The sequence below is a fragment of the Gorilla gorilla genome, chromosome 4, assembly GCF_029281585.2.
Source record: "Gorilla gorilla gorilla isolate KB3781 chromosome 4, NHGRI_mGorGor1-v2.1_pri, whole genome shotgun sequence".
Taxonomy (NCBI): Eukaryota; Metazoa; Chordata; class Mammalia; order Primates; family Hominidae; genus Gorilla; species Gorilla gorilla.
Window position 1 is genome coordinate 42,714,505 of NC_073228.2, and position 27,985 is coordinate 42,742,489.

The following is a 27,985-nucleotide window of genomic DNA, read 5'->3' on the forward strand; positions in this document are numbered from 1 at the left end:
TTCAGTTTTTAGCGGTCCCATTCATACGGCGAATGACCACTACTGCTTGCATGCTGCCGAGCTGATTTCTGCCCCCCCGTCACTCCCACTGCCCTCCAAGGAGAACAAGGAGGTCAGCAGTCGTTAAGTTTTTATTCAAAGTCTCTTTTACTTCCAAATCTCACGTCGACCCACTTTTCTGCTTTGGCCCGTTTCTTCACTTTACCTTCCCCCATCCTAACCCGCGCCTATTTTGTGGAATCCCACAGCAGCGCCTGCTACAACCCCCTGCACTCTTCACTTTGGCTTCCTTTCAGCAACCACGCCCCCCGACTCACGGAAAGAGCTGCGCATGCGCAGCTCTCGTCTTTACCTGGGCTCCCGGCAGTGGGCGGAATGGGAGAAGGCGGGGGCGGCGCGGGGAGCCGGCGGTTATCTCGGCGGCGGAGCGCTCACAATGTGGCAGGAGACAGAAAAGGTGCGCCCGGGCCGGCCCGAGGGCTGCGCATGCGCGCCGCCGCTCCCAGCCGCCGGGATGCCGAGGGGGCGGGCGGAGGGAGGTGTCGGGATCCCTGTTGGGCGGGGGGGCCAGCGAGGGAAGGGGCCGCGGGCGCGCGCGGGCGCGCGCGTCCTCGCCGCCGCTCGCCTCCCTCCCTGCCCCCTCCAGCACACACATCCACACACGCACACCCCCTCCCCTGCCGCCCGCCCCGCGCTGCCCGCCCCGCCGGCCCCGCTCGCCCTCGCGCGCTGGGAAGGGAGTCGCGAGACGTCGGAGCGGCGGCCACGTAGCGCTGCGGCGACAGCGGCAGCGGCCGAGGCCGGGTCTGAGGAGCGGCCCTGAGGACAGACGTTGGGCAGGGGGGGAGGGGCTGGCCCAGCCGGCGGTTGTGACTCGAGCGCCGCGGCTGCAGGCCCCCGCCGCAGGGATGGACCGCCGAGGCGGCGGCCGGGGCGGCGGAGGCGGAGGCGGCCGGCCCGGGTGAGTAAGGGCCCCTTCCCCCACGCACTCGCCACCGCCGCGGCGGCGCCCCCGGCAGCCCTTCCTCTCCGCCGCCCGCGGGGCCGGCCCGGGCTCCGGGGGCCGGCGTAACCCTTCGCCGAGGCAGCTGCGTGCGCTAGGCCGGAGCAGCCCCCATCCGGCTGGGAGGCCCCGGGCGCTGAGCTCCTCAGGCACCCAGCTTGGGCTGGGGGCGCCCCGCTCCTGCTCTTTCGCCCCCTTCCTCCTGGACCCGGGCTTGGCTGCAGTTTTGCAGCGGGTCCGCTCGCCCCGAGGCCTGAGGGGAGGCTGGGGCGGCACGGGTTAGCGGGCCGAGAGGAGGTTTGCACCGGTCCTCCTGCGAGCGTTCTCCTGCCCTGCAGCTGGTGGCTTGCACCCACTACCTCCCCCGCCCTGCGGTTGCACCCAAACCTCCAACCCCCGGGAGTATTGTGCCGCCAGCAGATAAAATGCGTCTGATGTACACCCGCCACCGGCAGCCCCACACTCACCCCAGTGGGTAATGCAGACCTTTCTCCACCCCCACCTCCTCCTCCCCTCCAATCAGGCTCTACTGAAGATTCTTAGATCCGAGACACCAAAGGTAGTGACACCCCCGTTACATCTCTCCACGTAACATGTTCATTGTCGAGGGATGTCTCCAATAGAAATGATAAATGCCCCTGCCTCACCTCGAAGTCTGTCTTCAGGATTCGAGACCTTCTCTGAAAAGGTCCAGCTTTGATCACAACTAGAGCATCCCTCCCCCACAACACAGACACACTCATACACTCACTCACTTCCTGATTGCCGAGCAGCCCCTGTCACCGCGGATCCATTGTCAGAAATGGCTTGTGCCAATCAAAGGAATGTGCTTGTGCCTTTGGAGAAGGGTGCTTTCCACATCCACGTTTTCGGGGTGTTCCTGCGTGAGTCTGCCTTTGCCCCCAGATTGTCCCCGTGTTCAAGCATCATTATCATAGTGTATCCCTTACATGCATCTCCCGTGGACCCTCAGGAACACCTGAGTGATGCTTTTTTCCCAGTTGATTAGATATGGTGTGTGCAAGTTTCTCCTACTTTGTTGTAGTGTTTGGGATCTGTGATCAAGGCATAATGTATTCGTAGGGTAGTATTCAGGAAAGAATGTGTATTTTTTTTTTTTTCCAGAGGATGGCCAGGCCCGTATTGTTCTGGGAATGGCAACTAGCACATGCTTTGTTGACAACATGTGTGTGCTTAGGGATTGAGGAGCTGCTGTTGCTGGGATGTGTGGTGTCTGAGCTGAATACAGGTGATGTTGTCGAGTGGGGCTGTTTTGTGAGTGGGGCTTGACACTGTGATTGTCAGTGGTGGCAGGCAGCTTGGTTGTTTATATCAGGACCGTGCACAGTATTCAGATAGGTAATACCTTTAGTATAATTTTGTTTAAACTGTTCACTAAGTTTTAGTGATCCTGGAACTGACTTCAGTGGTTAGTAATCTTTGTTTGGGTTCATGGAAGTCTTTAGAACCGTCTTCTCCATTAAATAGACACGTAATTTTGTATGCCACTAAAGTCAACTTGAAGCTGGTCCTGGGACTTCAGGTTAAGATCTCTGTTATGCAAAAGTGAAAGGAACTTGCGTTGTGTGTTTTGTTTAGTTGGTTAGTTTTTTTAAAAAAGGATTAGAGTTACATTGTCTGGCCCTGAGCAATAAACAACAAAGTAGCTTATGCATGTAACCTTGTGTTTTGTTCTTTGATTAGGATAAGTTAGGTATTTGTAAATTATCATTTCCTCGTTTTCCTGTAAAAAGGAAATGTATGTGAGAGTCTTTCAGAAAAAGTTAAAACTAGAGTCAAAATAATTTGTTTAGACTTGACCAATTGGTAATGTATGTTCCTGGCACCAGATTCTAAATGTAGCAAATTTCAGCAGCAAAGTCCAAGGTCTGTTTTATAATGCCTATCCTGAATCTTTATGTGTTGGCTGAAGTTGATCTGATCTCTTAAAAGAAGGCTATATCATTCTCATAGCGGTGTACCTGCTCCATAAAAAGGATTTTTTTTTTCAACTTTGTTAACTGTGATTTCATGTCTTAATGGGGATGGTGCCATCAAAATCATTCATTTTGAAATTTTGTTTTAATGGAAGGATTTTAATTGTGGTTAGGGAATTCAGCCTCCGTATATAGAATCTGGAACTGAGGATGAACTTTGCACCATTCTATCAATAAGCAGGTGATAAATATCAGCTATTTTTGTTTAAATTACTCTGCACCCAGCTTTTGCCTTTCGGTCGTATTGCAATCAGGAGATATTTATTCCAGCTTGTGATAGTGTTGGAATGGGTAGTAATTTTAAGCACAGTACCGGCTCTTTAGGAGCTTACGATTCTGCCATTATTTTTCACTTAAAAAATTCTTTGAGACCTTCCTATTCTTTGCATCTGGGGGGTTCTGAGAAGCTAAGGAATTTATGATATTAACTGGCACTTTGGAAGGCAAGGGAGTCTTGGAGTCTTGCCTATAGAACCTGTTCCATACACCTGAAGAATAGCATTTATTCTACTAATTATGCAGCATACCCTATAAGTTTGAAAGCATGCTGAAGTTGCAAATATTGCCTTTTTTATTATCTCATAAACATGCTGCCAGTGCTTTATATTACACATTATATTTTTTGCTCATGTCATGCCTGAAGTTTTACTGTCGGAAATCATTTGGCTATTCTAAACCCAAACCATTTCAAAGTTGCAAGTAGGTTACTTTTCTTTGTATATACTTTGTAGTATACTAACAGACCATTAAAATCTCAGAGGACAGTGTGCTTCCTTGATTTAGTATTGCAGAACCTCTTCTAAACCAGTCACTTACCTAGTTAAACACCCACACATCATAGAGCAGCTGATCATATAACATATACGGTTGTGAGAACAGCATTCTCTCCCTGCCAGATTCAGAACTTGGAAGCTGGAAAACAATTGCATAGCAGTGAAACACTTAAGGAGTGGTGGTGCCAGCAGTTCACTCTCATTAATACAAACAGCTTGCTTTAGTTTCTCCAACACTCTTCTTCAGACACCCTTCCCTTAGGAGGTTTCAGATCAGCAGCTCCTACTCAAGGGAAACAGCACCTACTTTCTGCAACTGTGGTCTCAAGATCTGATTCGTGACACCCAGAACTGTTTCCATTTCTGTTCTAAGTATGGGAAGTAATCTCGTAGTGTGGTAAGAAAATACTTTTCAAGTCTGTAGAAAAAAAAAGTTGATTAGTAATGCTACTGATGTGATTTTGTTTTTGAATGTCTGAAGCCTAATGAAGAGGTAAACTAGAATGTGAACTTTTGAAGTCACCCTTTTCTCAGGGGTTTTAGATAATTTTACCAAAAAAATGTGAATATACTCTTGAATTTCATTTCCCTTGTTATAAAAAAGTCAGCTGAGAGACACCAACAACAAAAAAGTGGATTGTCTTGTATTTTGAACCGTAGCCTTTAAAACTCGTTATTCTAAAGGGCATAACTACACCTCCTTGTTGTGAAGTCTTAGGTCTTGTGCTACCATTTTAGGTGTGATATTTTTCTCAGGTGTTGTCATCATTTCTGACAATCAGCACTTGAATTTACTTCGATAGAGGTGAACTGGTGCTGCGTTTAGTGACTTTAGCTGAAGAAGGCTCATGGAGATGATGCTTTGGAGGTAGGCATAACTAGATTTAAAACCCCCGCTCCACTGTTTACTGGTCTTATGATATTGAACAAGTCACTTTGAGCTCTCTGGCCTCAGTTTCCTCATCAGCAGAATGGAATTTGTTATGAGGATTAGAGATAATGTATGTAAACTCCTAGCAGTTCCTGGCATATGATCATATTAGAGACTCAATACATGTTAGGATATGGAGCATGTTGGAGTAAAACTACAGATCATTTTGTCTTATGACAAGATTTAGAAGTCTGGCACTGCGATCTGCATTTTTTCATTTGTGCAGATTTGGGATGAAAAAATTACAAATATTTGACTTGGAGCATACCTAAGTCTTGCAGGTGCAATGTGCTTATTGGAACTTTGATTTGTTGCTCTATGGATGGCGGAACTTGGTGGGGACAGTAAAATCTAGCTCCAAATTCTACAGTGCTACCCATAGGCTGTGCTTGTTTTAAGCCTATTCAGAGCTTATGTAGTGAAAGAGGTATTTTAGGACATTAACGTATCTCAGTGGGTTCTGTGTCCAGAGTTGAATCACGTGCAAAGCCTTGTACAAATTTTCATGGTTAATGCAAGCCATAAAGTGCTTTGTAGAATCAGTGGCAATATCAGTTGCTTATTTTAGTCATCTGTTTGTTTATATAGTAGTTATATTTGATTTTTAAAAATACTTATGAACATTTTATCTAATACAATTTCAAGTGTCTTCTGAGATTTTTATTATAAACTGCTATTGGGGCTATAGATTTGAGCGCTTTATGAATTTTTACTTTGGCAAGGGAAGGAAAGAAAAGTAGAGTGTCTTTACCTGTCAGATTTTATGAACTCTGCTTTAGGCCTGTAGATTATATATGTAGTTCCTTCTCTTGTTTTTTAGCCAGAAAGGCAGCTTTATGGTAAAGATGACATTATCTTTTTTTTTTTTTTTTTTTTTTTTTTGAGACAGAGTCTCGCTCTGTTGCCCAGGCTGGAGTGCAGTGGCGTGATCTCAGCTCACTGCAACCTCCTTCTCCTGGGTTCAAGCAATTCTCCTGCCTCAGCCTCCCAAGTAGCTGGGATTACAGGCATGCACCATTATGCCCAGCTAATTTTTTTGTATTTTTAGTAGAGATGGGGTTTCACCATATTGGTCAGGCTGGTCTTGAACTCCTGATCTTGTGATCTGCCCACGTCAGCCTCCCAAAGTGCTGGGATTACAGGCATGAGCCACTGTGCCCAGCCTCTTTTTTTTTTTTTTTTTTTAAATATAATTCAAGTGATTGATTACCTTGAAAAGTAAATGCAATTAGGGCCATGTATACAGTTTTATTCCATGCATACAGCTTTTAAAATAGGGTTTCTTAGGTTACTATAGAATTAAATTATTCTGTAATTTGTTGCAGGATAGCGTTGTGATAAGTCTGTGAGCCCACAAGAGTTACCTAGAGACTTTTCAGATAAGGTAGACACATCAGTAATACAGTAGTATTTACCTCAGGAGAATCTGCTAATCCTTATTTTCTTTTATTATTGAGCCACCTACAGGCTTGGCCATCAGTGGACTCAGTCACTAGTATTGGATTGCTGATAAAGAGGGATTGAAATATGGTGGTCTTTGACTCACCTTAGATGTTGCAGTATACTTAAAAAAACTTAATTTGGCTAGAATGTATAGTAGCCCTAATGCTGTGTGAGCCCAGAATGACTAAACAAACAAAATTTAGGTGATTGATTTACTGTCATACGTTTTGCTAAGTGAACTTTTTCTTTGTGAGGAGGGGTGTTTTTTTTGTTTTTTTTTGGTTTTTGGTTTGTTTTTTTTTTTGCAGACAGAGTCTTGTTCTGTCCCCCAGGCTGAAGTGCAGTGGTGTGATCTCGGCTCATTGCAGCCTCCGCCTCCCAGGTTCAAGCAATTCTCATGCCTCAGCCTCCCCCAAGTAGCTGGGATTACAGGCGCCTGCCACCGTGCCTGGCTAATTTTTGTATTTTTTAGTAGAGACAGGATTTCGCCATGTTAGCCAGGCTGGTCTTGAACTCCTGTCCTTATGATCCACCTGCCTTGGCCTCCCAAAGTGCTGAGATTACAGGTGTGAGCCACTGCGCCCAGCCCTATAATATCACATTTTAAATGAAATAACGAAGTATTTGGTGGGGGAAAATAATTTCAAACCCTTTTTTAGTACATTCTCAAAGACCTAGCTTGGATTTTCACAATATTAAGAGAATTCCCAAGTCAACCTAAGAGCAAAACCTGTATACTTTTATCCTTAAATAAAGAGGGGCTAAAATGATGGAAAATGTCTTTAAAATGATTATAACACTTGAGGGATTTGTTTTTTAGATACTATTTTTTTTTTAATTGGTGTCTCGCTCTGTTGCCCAGGCTTCAGTACAATGGTGCAATCTCGGCTCACTGCAACCTCCGCCTCCCGGGTTCAAGCAATTCTCCTGCCTTAGCCTCCCAAGTAGCTGGGATTACAGGTGCCCGCCACCATGCCCAGATAATTTTTGTATTTTTAGTAGAGACGGGGTTTCACCATATTGGCCAGGCTGGTCTTGAACTCCTGACCTCATGATCTGCCCGCCTCGGCCTCCCAAAGTGCTGGGATTACAGGCGTGAGCCACCGCGCCCGGTCGCTACTAATTAATTTTATTTTTTAATTTATTTTTTTTTTATTTGAGACAGGGTCTCACTCTGTCACCCAGGCTGTAGTGCAGTGGTGCCATCTTGGCTCACTGCAGCTTTCACCTCCCAGACTCAAGAGATCATCTCACCTCAGCCTCCTGAGTAGCTGGGACTACAGGTGCGCACCACCATGCCTGGCTTCTTTTTGTATTTTTTCCCTCACTGTGTTGCCTAGGCTGATCTCAAACTCCTGCTGGGCTCAAGTGATTCTCTCGTCTCGGCTTCCCAAAGTGCTGGGAATAGAGGCGTGAGCCACCATGCCCAGACAAATTTTTTTCTTTTACTGTCTCATTTCATAATATTGAAATCACAATCCCTCCTGAATTAATTATTAAAAGTTTTTTATCTAATGTAACTTTTATAAGTAACATATATTTAAACTTTTTAGAACCCTGAAGTTCTAAACAAAATAGCAACATGAATAACTTACTTAAAATAGTTCATCTTGTTTTGAATATTTTGGAATTTAGAAGACCTGTCAATCAATTGGTTGATGAAATTGTATGTAATTGTATGTAGCCATGCTCTTTAATACTGCCGATGTGGCCGGGTGCAGTGGCTCATGCCTGTAATCCCAGCACTTTGGGAGGCTGAGGTGGGCAGATCACTTGAAGTCAGAAGTTCGAGAGCAGCCTGGCCAGCATGGAGAAACCCCATCTCTACTAAAATTACAAAAATTAGCCGGGTGTGGTGGTGCATGCCTGTAATTCCAGCTACTGGGGAGGCTGAGGCTTGAGGATCGCTTGAACCTGGGAGGTGGAGGTTGCAGTGAGCCAAGATTGCACCACTGCACTACAGCCTGGGTGACAGTTGAGACTCCATCTCAAGAAAAAGAAATAAGCTAGGTAACTTTCAGAATAGTAATGGTGTTTTATATATGAAGATTTTAGAATAAGTTTTAGTGGACAGGTTTTTTGTTTTTTGTTTTTTTTTGTTTTTGTTTTTTTTTGTTTTTTTTTTTTGAGGCGGAGTCTTGCTTCCATGCCCAGGCTGAGGTGCAGTGGCGTGATCTTGGCTCACTGCAACCTCTGCCTACCAGGTTCAAGTGATTCTCCTGCCTTGGCCTCCCGAGTAGCTGGGACTACAGGTGTGAATGTTTTTAAAAATAAGTTATTTATAGTCTGCTGGTGGCTAAAGCCAAATTATCTTGGAAAATAGCTTTTATCTGAAAGGTTATTCTACAAAGAGAAAAAGCCTTTTTATATATTACACAGCAGAGACTTAGCAGTATAATTTTCTTAAAAGTAGATACATTTTTACCTTTTTCCCTCTTTTTCTCTTTTATAATTTTTATTTTTGTGATCTTAATGTGTGTCTTACCCTGCTCTAATAGAATATAATTTTGTTCTTTGAGATATATTTAAAGCTTGTATAATATAATAAGAAACTATTGCTAAGTGAGAAAATGTTTAAATTAAAATTTGGAAATGATATGCATAGTAGAAATTATTGAATTTCATATGGCTGATTTCTTCTTGTTAGATTATGGTAAAGAAATAAACACTTCTGCATGTATTATAATTTGTCAGGTATTATAGTTAATATCCAAAAGGTAGTTTGTTCTGCCTTCCAATCTCTCCTCAATCCTTTCATCACCTCTTATGGAAAGTTAGATTTTTTTAAGATATTTTTTATTTCTTTAAAGATGATTTATGTTTGTAAGACCAGGTGGTGCACTGTGTACTAATACATGTCCACAGAAGCCAACTCTTGCAGGGCTGGACTGTTCTAAATCTAGAACTGTTGTTTATTTAATTCCCTCTAGCAGTATTTCTCAAACTTTTTGACTATGATCCACAGTAAGAAGCAGTGCATGCGTGCCCACACATATTCACATTCATACCTACACCCACAACTGAAACAAAAACTTTGAGACAGTACTTAATCTTACTGTGAGGCAATCTGTTAGAATTTTTATTCTGTTTTATTTCATTTAGAAAAATTGGGTTGGTACGGGCACTTTGAAAAAAACACTGCCCTATATAGTGCTTAACAAAATGTATTTTCCCAGGAGGTGGAGGTTGTAGTAAGCCGAAATCACATCACTCTAGCCTGGGTGACAGAGCGAGACTCTGTCTCAAAAAAAAAAAAAAAATTAAAGAATTTGGCTGGGTACAGTGTCTCACACCTGTAATGCCATCACTTCGGGAAGCTGAGGCGGAAGGATCACTTGAGTGTAGGAGTTTGAGACCATCCCAAGCAACATAGTCAGACCTGTCTCTACAAAAAATCAAAAAATTAGCCAGGTGTGGTGTAGTCCCAGCTACTCAGGAGGCCGAGATGGGAGGATCGCCTGAGCCCAGGACGTGGAGGCTGCAGTGAGCCAGAATCATGCCACTCAATGCCAGCCTGGTGACAGGGTGAGACTCTGCCCCTCCAGAAAAAAAGAATTTGAAATTTATAGGTATTTCTGGCTTTTAGAAACCAGAGACTGAGTAAATAATTTATTTTTTAAATTAATATACAGTAAAATTGACATTTTGATATTCGTACAGTTCTGTGAATATCAATTTGTATAACCACCACCACCACCACCACAGCCAGGACACGGAACAGTTCCATCACTCCAGATAACTCCCTCCCACTGTCCCATTGCACTCATACCCTCCCCTCACCCTGGGCAACTATTGATCTGTTGTCACTGTAGTTTTGTCTTTTGCAGAGGGTGACATGGACTCATATAGTATGTAACCTTTAGAGACTGGCTTCTTTTACTCATAGTAATGCTGCTGAGATTTTTCTAAGTATTTGGGTTTATCAATAGTTTGTTCCTTTTTATTGCCAGATAATACTCCTTTGTATGGATATACCACAGATCACTTACATCCTTAACCATTTGAGGGACATTTGGCTTCCAGTTTCGGGTGATTATGAACAGAGCCACTGTAAACGTTCATGGCAGGTTTTGGGGTGAATATAAGTTTCATTTCTTGTGGGTAAGTACCTAGGAGGGGGATTGCTAGGTCATATAGTATGTATCTTTAACTTATAAGAAATTACCAAACTGTTTCTACATCCCTACTGGAAAGACATAACAATTCTACTTGTTCCACATTTTTGTCAGCAGCTGATACTGTTAATATTTTTATGTAGGAATACTTCATTTTGAGCCTTATGAGAAAAATCTGGGTACTAGGCTCAGCTCTGCCATCAGCTAGCTGCTGACTTAGAGGAGCCGTTTAACTTTTCTGAACCTCTTGTTTCCTCATCTCTCATATAATAGGTTTATCTTGGATACATTATAAGTTCTTTCAGCTCCCAAATTCATTGATTTGGAAAGGTTAGTCCTTGGCAAGAAGACGAGAGATTTGTTTGCTTGTGAAAAAAAATATATATATTGACTGATCTTCTCAACTGAAGTACAAACACTATTAGTAGTATATGTATTTACAAATGGAATTTATATGAAATAACTTGATATTTTAAATTACAGTTTGTCCATTGGAGTTAAACAGTATTGTGATGGTGTATGTTATATCTGTAAGCTAAAATTATATAGCTAATATTGCAGTTAACATTGGCAACCTGTGAACTTAGGGTCTTTTGGCTGATGGCTAACTTTTTGTTTGTTTTTTTGTTTTTGAGACAGTCCTGCGCTGTCACCCAGGCTGGAGTGGTGTGATCCTAACTCACTGCAGCCTTGAACTCCTGGGCTCAAGTGATCCTCCTGCCTCAACCCCCTGAGTAGCTGGGCTTACAGACATGTGCCATGGCACCTGGATAATTTTTGTACTTTTTCCTGTATAGGTGGGCTCTCACTATGTTGCCCAGGCTGGCCTCAAAACTCCTGAGCTCAAGCAATCCTCCCATCTCAGCCTCCCAAAGTGCTGGGATTACAGGCATGAGTCACTACATCAGACTACATGCTTATTTTAAAACTAAGGATTCTAGAAAAATATGAAGAAAAAAAAATATGGCCTTGTCTGCCTTTACTTCTATCCTGAGACATCTCTCAATATGAGCGCACATATATATATATATATGTATGTCCGTGGTTTTGAGTAGTGAAATTGCATGACACCATCCTCACATGTTCTTTAATCTTTTTTATATGGTCATATTTCTATGTCAGTTATTATAAATCTGCATCATAATTCAGATGGTTATACAGTATGCCTGTGTCTGTATGTACCATTATTTATGTTATAATAAATAATGCTATAATGAATGTTCTTGTATACACTTTTTTTATACTTACCATCTTCTGGTGGTGAATTCTTCAATGGCTACATCCAAAAATATGCACGTTTCACGGTTAGGAAAATAGTGCTGAATTCCCATAGTGTTATGATCTGTAATCAGCCATGCCAGTTAATGTCAGAAGTCAGTCAGGTTTTCTTGGTATTAGCCAGTTTGGGATTTGTGCCATAAAGCATACTTACACGTGTTTGTATGTGGATTCTGGTGAAAAAACCAAGTCAACTTGCTAATTGGTAGTCTTTACCAAGAATCCTGATAATGTCTTAAAACATCAAAGTTTAAAATATATATAAATATTTATATAAAAATATGTGTGTGTGTGTGTGTATATATATATATATATATATATATATATATATAGACAGAGTCTTGCTCTGTCACCCAGACTGGAATGTAGTGGTGTGATCTTGGCTCACTGCAACCTCTGCCTCTCGGGTTCAAGCAATTCTTCTGCCCCAGCCTCCTGAGTAGCTGGGATTATAGGCATCTGCCAACATGCCTGGCTAATTTTTGTATTTTTAGTAGAGATGGGGTTTTGCCATGTTGACCAGGCTGGTCTTGAACTCCTGACCTCAGGTGATTCGCCTGCCTTGGCCTCCCAAAGTGCTGGGATTACAGCTGTGAGCCACTGCACCCAGCCATTTTTTAAAAGTCTCACTTTTGAGAAAAGTAAGGTGATAAAGCAGCCTGCCTTTTTAAATCAAAGAAAATCTGTTAATTGAAGTGATTATAACACAGTTTATGCTACTGCAATAAGTTCTCTTTACAATTTTTTTTTTTTTTTTTGAGGCGGAGTCTCTCATCTCTGTCACCTGGGCTGGAGTGCAGTGGCGCGATCTCGGCTCACTGCCACCTCTGCCTCCCGGGTTCAAGCGATTCTCCTGCCTCAGCCTCCCGAGTAGCTGGGATTACAGGCATGCATCACCAAGCCTGGGTAATTTTTGTATTTTTAGTAGAGACAGGGTTTTGCCATGTTGGCCAGGCTGGTCTCGAACTCCTGATCTCAGGTGATCTGCCCGCCTTGGCCTCCCAAAGTGCTGGGATTACAGGCATGAGCCACCTGCCCGGCTTACACATTTTTTTTTTAATTTTTGGAATAATCTTAAATTTACAGAAAAGTTACAAGTAGAGTGCAACTCTGTACTCATAAACTCCTCATGGTTTCTTTTGTTAAAGTCATAACCATAGTGTGTTTCTCAAAACTAAGGAACTGACATTGGTATATTGCTATTAACTACACTTCGTATTTAATTCAGATTTCATTAGTTTTTCAGCTAATATCCTTTTTCTATTTGGAAACATCCTAAGCTTTAAAACTCTATTCTGAAGCCTGAATATCTGTTCATGGATTCACTTTGGTTATAACATAGATTGTACATATATATGTACTATATATAATGTAGCTGGATCTCTGTGTTTGTTTAAACAAATGTAAGTTATCTTTGACATTAGTATCTTTAAGAGTTATCTTTTGACATTCACATAGTTCTGCCCAAGGCCATTTTAAGGTAGGGCAGAATTTTCCCCACCCTTCTTGTATTCCATGCAGAAACATGATTTATCACTTCTGTGAGTATAGTTCTTGCGCAATAGTACCCTTTTCAGTATAGTTATAAGCCCCTAAGTCCATTAGTGTATGGAAAATAGCCAACTTTTGTTTACTAGGAAATTAACTGTTAACTGAGAGTAGTAGTCAAGAGTCTTCTCTGCAGGATGGTTTCATGTCTTGCTCTGAGAAAATTTAAGTATTTAGTGATTCTTGAAGGAGAAAAAGCTACTGATCTTGAGGCAGAATACCATTGTAGATAAGGTAGTACTTGGGTATCTTTCACTCTACACTTACCAATGCAAAGAATCCCTGCTATGGCAAACCATGGCATCCAAACTCACTGCATTACATTTGTTTTTTTTGGTTTTTTTTCTTTTTTGAGATGGAATTTTGCACTGTTTCCCTGGTTGGAGTGCAATGGTGTGATCTCGACTCACTGCAACCTCTGCCTCCTGGATTCAAGCAATTCTGCTGTCTCAGCCTCCCGAATAGCTGGCCTGGCAAATTTTTGTATTTTTAGTAGAGACAAAGTTTCACCATATTGGCCAGGGTGGTCTTGAACTCCTGACCTCAGGTGATCCACCTGCCTCAGCCTCCCGAAGTGCTGGGATTACAGGCGTGAGCCACTGCACCTGGCCACTGCATTAAATTGAGTAGTTCCTTGAAACAGTTTAGTTTATGGCAGAGGAGGATGGAATTGGCAATATGAAGTAGATATGGATTTTTAAAAAATCACTTTTTCTCCCAGCTTAAATGGAACTCTTAAGTGTTCCTTCCATTAGCAAATCACTTTTTTAATTCTTTTTTTGTTTTGTTTTGTTTTTCATTTCAGTTTCATTCAGAAGCATACCCCTTTTTAGAAAAAAAGAAAAAATCCTCAAGCATTCTAGGAAACAAAAATGCATAGGGATAACTTGGCAGTTCCATAAGAAAAAACACACTAGGATGAGTGCAGTGTGCATATCTGTAATCCCAGAACTTTGGGAGGCCATGGCAGGAGGATTGCTACACTCACTACACTTCCCTACCTGTCCCCTCTCATTTTAAAGCAACTCCAGACATCATATCATATTATTTATAAAAACTTCCTGAGCATCATTAAGTATTCAGTCAGTGTGTGTATGTCCCAATTGACTCATAATTGTTTTTTCAGTTTGTTTGAATTAGCATCCCAAGAAGTGATTGGGTAGGTTTGTTTTCTTTCTCTCCCCTCCCCCTTTGCCTCTCCATTCCTCTCCTTGCAGGGGTTTTTTTTTTCTTTTCTTTTCTTTTTGAGGCAAGGTCTTGCTCTGTCACCCAGCCTGAGGCTCGGTCTTGGCTCACTGTAACCTCAATCTCCCGGGCTCAAGTGATCCTCTCGCTTCAGCCTCCCAAGTAGCTGGGAGGCACACACACACCACAGTGTCCAGCTAAATTTTTTTTGTAGAGATAGAGAGGGGTCTCACTATGTTGCCCAGGCTGGTCTTGAACTCTTGATCTCAAGAGATTCTCTCACCTCGGCCTCCCAAAGTGCTGGGGTTAGACATATGCCACCATGCGCAGCCTCCTTGCAGTTTTTTGTTGAGGAATCCAAGTTATTTGTTGTATAGTTTTCCATAGTCTGAATTTTGCTCATTATATCCACATGGTGTCATTTGATATGTTCCTCAGTCCCTTTTATTTCCTGTAGATTGTGTTTAGATCTATAGGCTTGATAAGATTAAGGTTTGGTAGGGTGTGGTGGCTCACACCTGTAATCCCAGCCCTTTGGGAGGCCAAGGCAGGTGGATTGTTTGAGCCCAGGAGTTTGAGAACAGCCTGGGCAACATAGTGAGATCCCCATCTCTACAAAAAATACAAAAATTAGCTGGGTGTGGTGGTGCACACCTCTAGTCCCAGCTATTCGGGAAGGTGAGGTGGCAGGAGTGATTGAGCCTAGGAGGTTGAGGCTCTAGTGAGCTGTGATCATGCCACTGCATTTCCAGCCTCAGTGACAGAGTGACTGTGTCTCAAAAAAAAAAAAAAACGAAAAAACCAAGGTTCAATTTTTCTTGCAGGCATGGGGCAAGATTACTTAATAGGTAGTGGTGTATAATTCTAGGAGATATAAAAGCTGGTTGCCTCTTTTTGGGTATTGTTATGAGTCATTGATGATCTTTTTGCCTACATCCATTCATTAGGGGTTGCAAATTTTATATATATTTAAAGACAGAGTCTTGCTCTGTCACCCAGGCTGGGGTGCAGTGGCATGATCACGGCTCACTGCAGCCTCTACCTCCCAGGCTCCAGCGGTCCTCCCACCTCAGCTTCCAGAGTAGCTGGGACCACAGGCACGTGCCATCACGTCCAGCTAGTTTTTGTATTTTCAGTAGAGACCAGGTTTCACCATGTTGCCCAGGCTAGTCTGAAACTCCTGAGTTCAAGCAATCCACACATCGTGGCCTTCCAAAGTGTTGGGATTACAGGCATGAGCCACCACGCCTGGCCGCAAAATAATGTTTAATTCTATAATTTGTTTTTCAGTTATTAGCCGGAATACTTATATAAAATTTCCCCTCAACTGTTTAGTTTCCTTAGGGTACAGATCTGATAGGAATGATTTTTGCCGTTCATTTATCTGTTTTCAAAAGAATGAGTTGGCTGTCTTAGCATCCTCTAAAGGTGACCAGTGGATTTAAGCATATTTGGTGTGTTTCAATCCATGACTTTTATTAATCCTTTGATACTCAGTTGTCCTATCTTTGCCAGATAGGCATTTATCAGGCTGGTTCCTCATTCTTTTTGACACATTCGTGATAGTTTTTGATAGCTTCCTTTCTTTCCCTTAGGACAAGATATTCCAAACTCATACATTCCCTGCCCTGTTTCCTTTTAGTGGGAAATATCTAGAAACCATAATGTGTTCTCAGTACTAAGATAGGCACAAGCTGGAATGCTAAAGCAGTATTTTAAAAAGAGCTACCTGCCCACAAGGGACTTGGTCTTTGACATTTTGTTTTTTTAATTCATTTTATTTACTTTGTATACATTTTGATGTGATAAAATCAGAGTTGATTTCCTCTTTTTAAACTAAAACAAATATTTGCTTTCATTATATAACATGTGTATATCAAAATGAGAAGAATGTCTAAAATAAGTTTGAAGCTAAAGATTAAAATCTTAATATACATTTTACAAACATGTGGCCCTATAGGAATAGTAGTTTGTTTGTTTGTTTGAGACAGAGTTTCACTCTTGTCACCCAGGCTGGAGTACAGTGGTATGATCTTAGCTCAGTGCAACCTCTGCCTCCCAGGTTCAAGTGATTCTTCTGCCTCAGTCTCCCAAGTAGCTGGGATTACAGGTGCGCACCACCATGCCTAGCTAATTTTTGTATTTTTAGTAGAGACGGTTTCGCCACATTGGCCAGGTTGGTCTCGAGCTCCTGACCTCAGGTTATCTGCCCACTGCGGCCTCCCAAAGTGCTGGGATTACAGGCGTTAGCCACTGAGCCCATCCTGTTTGTTTTTTTATAAATAAAGTAACCATGTAACTTGTCCAGACTTGGAGACCTGTGAGGGGGCATCATTAGCATTATTCTAGGAGAAAACAGTGATGAACTAGGACTTTTCCCAGTAAACTAGGACAAATGCTCACAATCTGTTTATAAACTAATTGTGAGACTGTAAGCCTCCTGAGACCAGGAATCCTATCTGTTGTACTACACTTGTAGTTGTGGCTGCGGCACTTGGCACATGGTAGGTGCTCAATAAATATTTTGTGAATTTAATAAAAGTCTGATATTTTGAGACTTGATGTTGATTTTAAGTGTTTCTTATGCTTGTGCTTTTTTCAACATCCTTTTGTTAACACTTCACATCTAAATGATCTTAGGCATTGAATCTGAATGGGTTTGATTACTTCATTTCTTTTTTTTTTTTTGAGATGGAGTCTCGCTCTTTCACCCAGGCCGGACTGCAGTGGCACTATCTCGGCTCACTGCAAACTCCGCCTTCCGGGTTCACGCCATTCTCCTGCCTCAGCCTCCTGAGTAGCTGGGACTATAGGCACCCACCACCACGCCCTGCTAATTTTTTGTATTTTTAGTAGAGACGGGGATTCACCGTGTTAGCCAGGATGGTCTCGATCTCCTGACCTCGTGATCCGCCCACCTCAGCCTCCCAAAGTGCTGGGATTACAGGCGAGAGCCACCACGCCCGGCCTACTTCATTTCTTTTTTAAGTTTAGGATTAGTTGTTTTGTTTATTGAAGAAATAACGCGGCCAGGCGCGGTGGCTTACGCCTGTAATCCCAGCACTTTGGGAGGCCGAGGTGGGCGTATCACTAGATCAGGATTTCGCGACTAGCTGGCCAACATGGTGAAACCCCATTTCTACTAAAAATACAAAAATTAGCTGGGCCTAGTGGAACATACCTATAATCCCAGCTACTTGGGAGGCTGAGGCAGGGGAATTGCTTGAACCCGGGAGGAGGAGGTTGCAGTGAGCCGAGATTGCGCCACTGCCCTCCAGCCTGGGTGACAGAGCAACACTCTGTCTCAAAAAAAAAAAAAAAAAGAAAAATCTAGATAACTTCCTTACTACCACCCCTCACTGCCCCTTCCAAAAAGTCGCCAATCATCTGAATGGATTTTATCTTAAGAGAGAAGAATGCATAGCAGTTATAAATTTGGCTAATTCTTAATCTCAGGGCCCCTCTGACTCATCTTTTAGCCAGTGGGCCTTAGTTTCCTGCATTTATAAAAGAGACTAATAATTATTTGACAAGAACTTTTTGATTCTTAGATAAATGTGCTTTTTTGAGGGGGGATTAGGTGGGAGTTGGGGAAGGAGGGAATGCTAACTTGAACAATGTTTCTGTGATCAAAACTATCTTTGGTTGTCCTAGCCACATTCCTTGAAGATGTTAGCAAAAGTAGTGATAGAAAATTTGCTTTGATGGGCCAGCGCGGTGGCTCACGCCTGTAATCCAAGCACTTTGGGAGGCTGAGGCAGGCGGATTGCCTGAGCTCAGGAGTTCGCGACCAGCCTGGGCAACACAGTGAAACTCCGTCTCCGTTAAAATACAAAACATCAGCCAGGCATGGTGGCGTGCGCCTGTAGTCCCAGCTACTCGGGAGGCTGAGGCAGGAGAATTGCTTGAACCCGGGAGGCAGAGGTTGCAGTGAGCCAAGATTGCACCACTGCACTCCAGCCTGGGTGACACAGCGAGACTCTGTCTCAAAAAAAAAAAAAAAAAAAAAAAATTTTGCTTTGATGTGAGCTAATGTGAAAATTCTTTGATTTTGGTAAGGGAAGTATATTTGAAGAATATTATATATATTAAAAAACATTATTAATTAAAATCTTTTCTTCAACATAAATCAGTGAAGGGGAATAAATTTTTTTTTCTTGTTTTTTGAGACAGGGTCTCACTCTGTTGCCCAGGCTAGAGTGCAGTGGTGCAATCACAGCTCATTGCAACTTTGAACTCCTGGGGTCCAGTGATCCTCCTGCCTCAGTTTCTCAAGTAGCTGGGACTATAGGCATGCACCACCATACCTAGCTAATTTTTTTTTTTTTTTGAAACGGAGTCTCGCTCTGTCCCCCAGGCTGGAGTGCAGTGGCACGATCTCGGCTCACTGCAAGCTCCGCCTCCTGGGTTCACGCCATTCTCCTGCCTTAGCCTCCTGAGTAGCTGGGACTACAGGTGCCCGCCACCACACCCGGTAATTTTTTTTGTATTTTTTAGTAGAGACGGGGTTTCACTGTGTTAGCCAGGATGGTCTCGATCTCCTGACCTTGTGATCCACCCGCCTCGGCCTCCCAAAGTGCTGGGATTACAGGCTTGAGCCACCGCGCCCGGCCAGCCTAGCTAATTTTTAAGTTTTTTGTAGAGATTAAGTTTCACCATGTTGCCCAGGCTGGTCTTGAACTCTGGGCCTCAAGCAATCCTCGCACTTTGGCCTGCTAAAGTTTTGGGATTACAGGCATGAGCCACTGTGCCCAGCTGGGAATTAAACTTAGTTATGTGTACCCAGGGCTCTGGGCAACCTGCTCGGTCACATCCTTGGTTTGGTTATCTTGACCACGCATTGGATTTGGGTTATTTAAAAAAAAAAAAAAAAGTTATTTTTTTTTTAAAGGCAAGCAAGCAAAAACAAAACATTTATTAAGGTTTTTGACTGATGATATCTATTTATAGCACATACATTGTGAAGATCTGTGGTTTCCTTTAGATTAAGAAAGATATTATATAAAATCATCTCCCCACATAAATGTTTCCACCACCTACTCATTTGTCTGCAAGCCAGGAGTCTGTTCACTTCCTCTTGGGCTCTGTCACTTTGGTGTTCATAGGCTAATTTTTTAGACATTCCAGTGAAGTTAGAATGTAAATGTCTGTGGTGTGTAAGGTTACTAATGGATTTATCTTATATCCTAAAAGTAACTTCTCTGGAGTTTATAGGGAGATAGTGTCTTGAACAGGTTGTTCATTCAGAAATGTAGATGTTTGGGACTTTTGTTTTACTGAAATATGCAGTCATTCATTGTACATTATAGAGAACAGTATTTTGGGAAAAGATAGTTAAGAATTACATGTGGGCCGGATGCGGTGGCCCACACCTGTAATCCCAGCACTTTGGGAGGCTGAGGCAGGTGGATCTCTTGAAGTCAGGAGCTCGAGACCAACCTGGCCAACATAGTGAAATCCCATCTCTACTAAAAATACAAAAATTAGCCGGGTGTGGTGGCATGCACCTGTAATCCCAGCTACTTGGGAGGCTGAGGCAGGAGAATCGCTTGAACCTGGTAGGCGGAGGTTGCAGTGAGCTGAGATTGTGCCACTGCACTCCAGCCTGGGTGACAGAGCGAGAGTGCCAAAAAAAAAAAAAAAATTTATGTGGAAAAAAACCTTTGTATATTTGAACATCTTCCATCAGCTTTCCCAGCTCATGTTATTACTGACCAGTTGTTGTGCCAGTGAGCAAATAGCTAAGAATTTTATGTGATACTGAGGGGGGTTTTCTCCTCACAAGCAGATCATTAAATTGTCACATGTTCTATAGTTCAGCCTTGAGTTGAAATTTTCGTGTGGTCACCAGTAACTGAGGTTTGTCAATATGATACACATGTGTGTTCATAAGGACTGTGCTTTTCTTCTTTTAAACTGAAGAGTTAAGATATGTTGTAGCATGAAAATGTATTGATTCCCCCTCCCCCCCCTTTATCTGTTATCTGGCATTTAATGAAAAAAAGTCTTGCTCGAAAGTTGCAGATCCCTTGAGGGCAACAAACACTATACTCAAAATGAAACTAGGTTACTGTTTCTGCAACATGCAGTGGTTTGTGTCAAAAGCTGTTCTGGTCTTAACTTTGAAATTATCCCCTTTTCTTTGAAGTGGTCATGTTTTAATTTGGAGTGGTTTCACATTTTAGAATTTCCTGAATTTAACATAAAAATTCTTAAATATTTTCTTATGTGGTTCTTGTACACAAGTTTATAGAAAGCTTATCTCAAGACAACATACTTCTTCAGTAAGACCAAAGCGAAAAAATACTTTAGATTTGAGAAAAAAAATTTTTTTTTTGAGACCGAGTCTTGCTCTTGTCATCCAGGCTGGAGTGCAGTGGCGCAATCTTGGCTCACTGCAAACTCTGCCTCCTGGGTTAAAGCGATTCTCTTGCCTCAGCCTCCCGAGTAGCTGAGATTATAGGCGCCTGCCACCATGCCCGGCTAATTTTTGTACTTTTAGTAGAGATGGGGTTTCGCCATATTGGTCAGGCTGGTCTCGAACTCCTGATCTCAGGTGATCTGCCTGCCTTGGCCTCCCAAAGTGCTGGGATTACAGGCGTGAGCTACTGCGCCTGGCCAGATTTGAGAAAGTTTTGAAGACTGAAAGTGTTTTAAGGGGATATTCCAGATGGTTTCATGTAGTTGTATTATAGATTTTCTTAGCTCTGAAAGTACCTGGCCTTTTGTGGTTTAGTACTTTGGGTTTGTGTTTTAATTACAGAATGATCTTTGTAATATAACCAAGAGAAAATTAGACACTTTTCCTTTACTATTTTCTATTACTACTTTTTAAAAAGGTATCCTTTTTCTTTTTTTCTTTTTGAGACAGTCTTGCTGTTGCCCAGGCCAGAGTGTAGTGGTGTGGTCACAGCTCACTGGAGCCTTGACCTCCCTGGCTCAAGCGATCCTTCCTTCTCAGTCTCCTGAGTAGCTGGGACTATTGGCATGCACCACCACACCCGGCTAATTTTTTTTTTTTTTTTTTTTGTAGAGATGAGGTCGTACTATGTTGCCTAGGCTGGTCTCAAACTCCGAGGCTCAAGTGATCTTTCCACCTCAGCCTCCCAAAGTGCTGGGATTACAGCCATGAGCCTCCTTGCCCAGCCATCCATCTTTTTTGTTTTCCTTGTCAGGCCATCCATCTTTTTTTCTTTCAGTCGATGTGCTCTGAAATGAGGCAGAGTTTAAGATTTGTCATAGTTTTTCTTTGACATAGTTTTGTCATAGTTTTTCTTTTCTTTTCTTCTTTTCTTTTCTTTTTGAGACAGTCTTGCTCTGTCACCCAGTCTAGAGTACAGTGGCCTGATCTCGACTCTCAGCTCACTGCAACCTCCACCTCCTGGGTTCAAATGATTCTCCTGCTTCAGCTTCCCGAGTAGCTGGGATTACAGGAGCCTGCCACCATAGCCAGCTAATTTTCTGTATTTTTAGTAGGGTTTCACCATGCTGGTTAGACTGATCTCGAACTCCTGGCTTGAAGTGATCCACCCACCTCAGCTTCTCAAAGTACTGGGATTACAGGTATAAGCCACTGCACCTGGCCATACTTTTTCTTCTATATATAATTTTGTTGTTGTGGAGACAGGGTCTCACTCTGTGGCCCAGGCCCCAAATGTTCCACTCCACTGCAGCCCCAGCCTCCTGGGCTCAAGCTGTCCTCCTGCCTCAGCTTTCCAAGTAGCTGAGACTACAGGTACACCACGCTACCTGGCTAATTTTTTGTATTTCTTGTAGAGATGGGGTTTTGCCATGTTTCTCAGGCTGAACTCCTGAGCTCAACCTATCCGCCCGCCTCAGCTTCCCAAAGTGTTGGGAGTATAGGTATGAGCCACCATGCCAACCAGTTTTTAAAAGCTTAATGAACTAACCTATAATGAATTCCAAAATATATTTTTTCTTTCTTTCTTTTTTTTTTTTTAATTTGAGACAGAGTCTCGCTTTGTCGCCCAGGCTGGAGTGCAGTGACATGATCTCAGTTCACTGCAGCCTCTGCCTCCCAATTTCAAGAGATTCTCCTGTCTCAGCCTCCGGAGTAGCTGGGATTACAGGCATTTGCTACCACGCCCGGCTAATTTTTGTATATTTAGTAGAGACAAGGTTTCACCATGTTGGCCAGGCTGGTCTCAAACTCCTGACCTCCAGTGATCCACCCGCCTGGGCCTCCCAAAGTGCTGGGATTACAGGTGTGAGCCACCGCGCCCAGCTGGGATTACTTTTTCTGTCTTTGGTAGAGATGGGGCTTTGCCATGTTGGCCAAGCTGGTCTCAAAATCCTGGCCTCAAGTAATCCGCCCGCCTCGGCCTCCTAAAGTGTTGGGATTACAGGCGTGATCCACTGCACCCGGCCCCAAAATGTTATTTCTGTAATAGAGTTTTGTAATCAGAGGTGATCTTTCCCTTCAGCATTTAAACATGCTGTTTCTCCCATCTTTAAAAGTCCAAACTCAAGGCTGGGAGTGGTGGCTCACGCCTGTAATCCCGGCTCTTTGAGAAACAGAGGCAGGTGGATCACGAGGTCAGGAGTTCAAGACCAGCCTGGCCGATATGGTGAAACCCCGTCTCTAGTAAAAATACAAAAACTAGCTGGGCGTGGTGGCATGTGCCTGTTGTCCCAGATACTAGGGAGGCTGAGGCAGAAGAATCGCTTGGCTTTTACATCGGCCTTCGCGATCGTTTGGTCATGTGGCAGGAACAATGGCTCTGTCTTCAGTGGCACGGCGGAGCAGCTCTGTGAAGATGCAAAAATACACGAAAAAAATTCCAGAACATCTGGGAGAATATTTAATGGAAAATCGCTTGGTTAAAACCTGACACTCTTCACAGCATTCTGAGTGTGGACGAGTAGCCAGTGAAGATAATGTCGGATGTCACTGACTAGCAGCTTCATTTTGAATGAGGGTTGCTGTCTGCCCATTGATAGAGGCCAGATTGTCTTGGAAGTTCCAAAGTTGCAACGATTTCTGGCTAGTGCCACGAGGTTTACTTGACTGTTATGTGAAAAGCTGATAAGAAAACCATCCAGAAAAAACCTCTTAATTTTACAAACATGAAAATAAAACATGTAATTTTGGATTATGTTGCTTTTTGTTATTACTTTTAAATAGGTCCTGAAATAACATGGGGGGCATTAAATGGAAAATCCACTTAAAAAAAAAAAAAAAAGAATCACTTGAACCTGGGAGGCAGAGGTTGCAGTGAGCCGAGATCACGCCACTGCACTCCAAGCCTAGGCGACAGAGTGAGACTACGTCTCAAAAAAAAAATTCCTAACTCAGACCTTTTCTTTGTTTTGAGTTCTACTCTAGCTCTGTTCCTCAGCTTCCATTCCCCTCCTGATCACACTTTTAACTAGTGTGGCTGGTTAAGTATCACCCACAGCTAGTGAGTGATAGCTCCAGAAGTCAGCCCAAGTCTGAGCCCTTAACCATTATGCTAATGAAGTCTGGTGTTTTTTCAGAGAGGAGGAGGCTGGTGGAAGGACAAGGGGACCTTCATGTTAAGGAATTATTGAGTCACTGAATTCAGTGGTCATTTTTCTCTGTCTTTTTTAATCTCTTGGCTTCTGTGCACTGCACTTTAGTGTTTTTGTTTTACCTCACTGTTAATTTCTTCTTTCTTCATTGTTATCCTTTTCTTCTCTGCCCTTGGGGTGCCCTAAGGCTTGGTGCTCAGCCCCTTCTTTTCTGTTTATCCTGTCTCCTCAGCCCCCAAATGTAAATTCTTTCTGTTTGCTGATATCTCCTAAATATGTAGCTATAGTGTTGACTTTTCCTTTGATCAGGTGCTTCTATCCAGTTGGCTATTGGACAACTCTACTTAATTGTCTAATTTGCATCTCAAACATGACTGTATGCATTATTAGGATGCTGTAGACTTCAAGTAATAGAAAATCCAGTTCAAAATAATTCAAACTAAGGAAAATATATCCTTACAAGTGACAAGACGCCTCAGTCTAGGGTTGGTTTAAATCTGTGGTTTAGTGACATCAGTCAGGACCCCTCTTCTTTTCGCCCTTCTGCTCTGCCAGCTTGAACATGTCTGCCTTGTCTTTTGGCCAACACACATTATAGATGCGAGATGGTTACCACAGTTCCATGCATCACATCCAGACAAGGTGACATCTAGCAGAAGGTGTTGGTTCTCATTCTTATGCTTTTTAAGAGTTCAGAAACTAGTGGAGTGCAGTGGCTTACGCTGTAATCCCAGCACTTTGGGAGGCTGAGGCAGGAGGATTGCTTGAGGCAAGGAGTTTAAGACCAACATGGGCAGACCAATACAGTAAGACTCCGTCTCTACCAAAAAAAAAAAAATTAGCCAGGCATGGTGGCGTGTGCCAGCTACTGAGGAGGATGAGGTGGGAGGATTACTTGAGCCTGGGAGGTCGAGGCTGAAGTGAGTCATGATCGCGCCACTGCACTCCAGCCTGAGCGTTGGAGTGAGACTTTGTCTCAAAAACAAAAAATTGTTGTATTTGGCAATCATGACTTATTTTTTGTGCATAGGTCTTGCTTCTCAACCTAATTTTAAGCTTGTGAAGGTGAGGGTCAATGCAATGATTATTTTAAAGAATAAATAAATATTTTCTCTTTATATTAGCCTCTTGGTACTTTGCATGTAGATAATAATCAAAGCTTGTAAACGCACGAATAGAATGTAGGAATTGGACAGACAGTGCTTAGTGTGTAAACCCATGAGACCTATAAACTTCACATTTTAATTAGAAAAGAAAAAGGAATTTCTGCATTCAGGGAAAAAAGGAGACATGGGCTCCTTGTTTATTATTTACCTCTAGATAAAAAATAAATAAATCCCTTGTTTGAGTAGCAGTAGTTTTAGTAACACAGAGTCCCATTACTTCTAAGACTGATATACTGGATGTCTCATGAAGATTCATAAAGCGTAACTCAGTGTATTTAGGGTAACAACTCAAACCCTAGTAATCAGTCTCTTCTCTGTGTTCAACTATACTTCCCAAAAGGGAGGAAGGATCCACTGGATCAGTTTGCCAACATCCAGTGTAGAAAACCTCTATTGAGTTAAATTTTGTTCTAAGTAAGCTACCTACAGAGTTGTTGGGCATTTTTGCCTTTAATTTTTCTTTTTTTTTTTTTTTTTTTTAAGAGAGAGGGTATTGGTCTGTTGCCCATGCTGGAGGGCAGCAGCATGATCATAGCTCACTATAGCCTGGAACTCTCGGGCTCGAGTGATCCTCCCACCTCAGCCTCTTGAATAGCTAAGATTGTAGGCATGCACCACCACACCTGGCTAATTTTTAAAAAATTTTTGTAGACATGGGATCTCGCCATGTTGCCCAGGCTGATCTCAAACTCCCAGCTTCAAGTGATCCTCCTACCTCGGCTCCCAGTGCTGGGATTATAGGCATGAGCCACCATGCCTGGTCACCTTTAATTTTAACAAGTTGTGTTAAAATTTAACAGTTGTGGCATTGTTACCAGATTTTATTTCACTCAACCTGTGACTTACGTACTTAACAAAAAAAAAAACAGAAAACACCATTAAGAAAAGGAGGCCGGGGCCGGGCGTGGTCGCTCATGCCTATAATCCCAGCATTTTGGGAGGCTGAGGTGGGCTGTTCTCGAACTCCTGACCTCGTGATCCAACATGATGAAATTCCATCTCTACTAAAAAAAATACAAAAACTAGCTGGGTGTGGTAGCATGCACCTGTAATCCCGGCAACTCAGGAGGCTGAAGCAGGAGAATCACTTGAACTCGGTAGGTGGAGGTTGCAGTAAGCCAAGATTGCGTCTTTGTACTCCAGCCTGGGTGACAGAGCAAGACTCTGTCTCAAAAAAAAAAAAAGAAAGAAAAAGGCCGGGCACCGTGGCTCACGTAATCCCAGCACTTTGGGAGGCTGAGGCAGGCAGATCTCTTGAGGTCAGAGGTCAAGATCAGCCTGGCCAACATGGTGAAACCCCATCTCTAATAAAATACAAAAGTTAGCTGGGCGTGGTGGTGCATGCCCATAATCTCAGCTACTTGTGAGGCTGAGGCAGGAGAATCACTTGAACCTGGGAGGTAGCGGTTGCAGTGAGCTGAGATCATGCCATTGCATTCCAGCCGGGGCCTAGGTGACAGAGTGAGACTCTGTCTCCAAAGAAAAAAAAAAAGGCCTGGGCATGGTGGCTCATGCCTGTAATCCCAGCACTCTGGGAGGCCAAGGCAGACAGATCATGAGGCAGGGGTTCAAGACCAGCCTGGCCAACATGATGAAACCTCATCTCTACTAAAAATACAAAAATTAACTGGGCATGGTGGCGCGTGCCTGTAATCCCAGCTACTCAGGAGGCTGAGGCAGGAGAATTGCTTGAACCCAGGAGGCAGAGGTTGCAGTGAGCCAAGATTGCACCACTGCACTCTAGCCTGAGTGATGGCGGGAGACTCTGTATCAAAAAAAAAAAAAAGTAAAGGTAACAATAGATATGACAGGTCTTAGGCTTCATGGATTTCTTCTACATCCTTTTTTGCATATTGCCTTAAATGCTTTCTGACTAAGGCAGAGGATTATGAATAGAATCATCCAAGGAATGGTGTTAAGTGTGCTCATGTCTCTGTCTACCCTAAGAAGGTGTGGTGGACTCTGTGTTGTGTTTAGAAAAACCTACCTATTCCATGGTTAAGGTTGTGGGGTCATTTCCATCAAGCATCATATTTATTTAAAGACTGTGGACTGTTTTCTTAACCCAAGTATCTCCAAACTGAGATTCATAAGCTAATTTTTGTGTTCAAAGAGTCGAATTGAAATTATGGTAACACTTTACAGTGTAACCAAAATATCATAACTGGCTGTTATATATATATTTGATTAGTAACAAATAAAGTATGACTTCAATGCAAATTCTTAGACACAGTTTTTTTTAATAATAAGAGAGAACATGGTGGGGTAGGGTGGGGTAAGGGGTGTGTGATAACCCTTAATATTGAAAAGTTGGGAATTACCTGTGTGGCAATAGGTGACCAGATGAATTAGGTAACAGAATAGACACAAATAATCAGCACAAACTTGTAGAACATTAAATGTCAGTCGTGGAAGGGAATCCCATAAGTTCATGGCTGAAAAAACTGAGAGCTAGAAAGGTGAAATAACCTGCCCAGCAGTATGGAAGAGTTCCAAATAGAGCCTATCCAGATCTGTTGACTCTCAGCACTGTGACCAGGTTGCAGTTTATGAGCTATCCAGTAAATCAATAATATCATTTTATACAAAATATCATAATTTATTTTCACATGATCTTATTACTTCAGATCACCTTTGAACTATTTATATGCAAATAGCCTATTTGATTTTGTTATTGAAATATAATTCATTTACTATAAAATTTATCATTTTAAAGCATACAAGTCTGCAATTTTTAGTATATTCACAAGATTGTGCAACCATCACCTATGTCTAATTCCAGAACATTTTCATTGCCCCCAAAAGAAACCTGGAGCCCATCAGCAGTCACTCCCCCCTCTTCCCTACTCTCAGCTCCTGTTAATGACGATTTACTTTCTGTCTCTATTTGCTTATTCTGGCTGTTTCATATAAATAGAGTCATACAACTATGTAGCCTGTTATGTCTGGCTTCTTTCACTTAGCATAATGCTTTTGGGGTTTTTCCATCTTGTACCACATATCAGTACTACATTCCCTTTTTTTTTTTTGGAG

At 42.6% G+C, this 27,985-nt stretch overlaps 1 protein-coding gene across 6 annotated transcripts in view; it reads left to right on the plus strand.

The window, feature by feature from the left end:
* The first annotated feature begins 318 nt into the window (after positions 1-318).
* ZNF652 (zinc finger protein 652) overlaps positions 319-27,985 on the plus strand; it is a 73,566-nt gene continuing 45,899 nt past the window's right edge. For 3 of the 6 annotated variants that reach the window (XR_008680047.2, XR_010133785.1, XM_055387694.2), the window contains exon 1: positions 824-961. The gene's annotated coding sequence lies outside the window, so the exon portion shown is untranslated. Of the gene's footprint in view, positions 458-823; positions 962-8,792; positions 10,249-27,985 lie in introns of those variants that run through there. The other 3 variants (XM_055387695.2, XM_019028088.4, XM_063706281.1) reach the window with 3 other exon arrangements.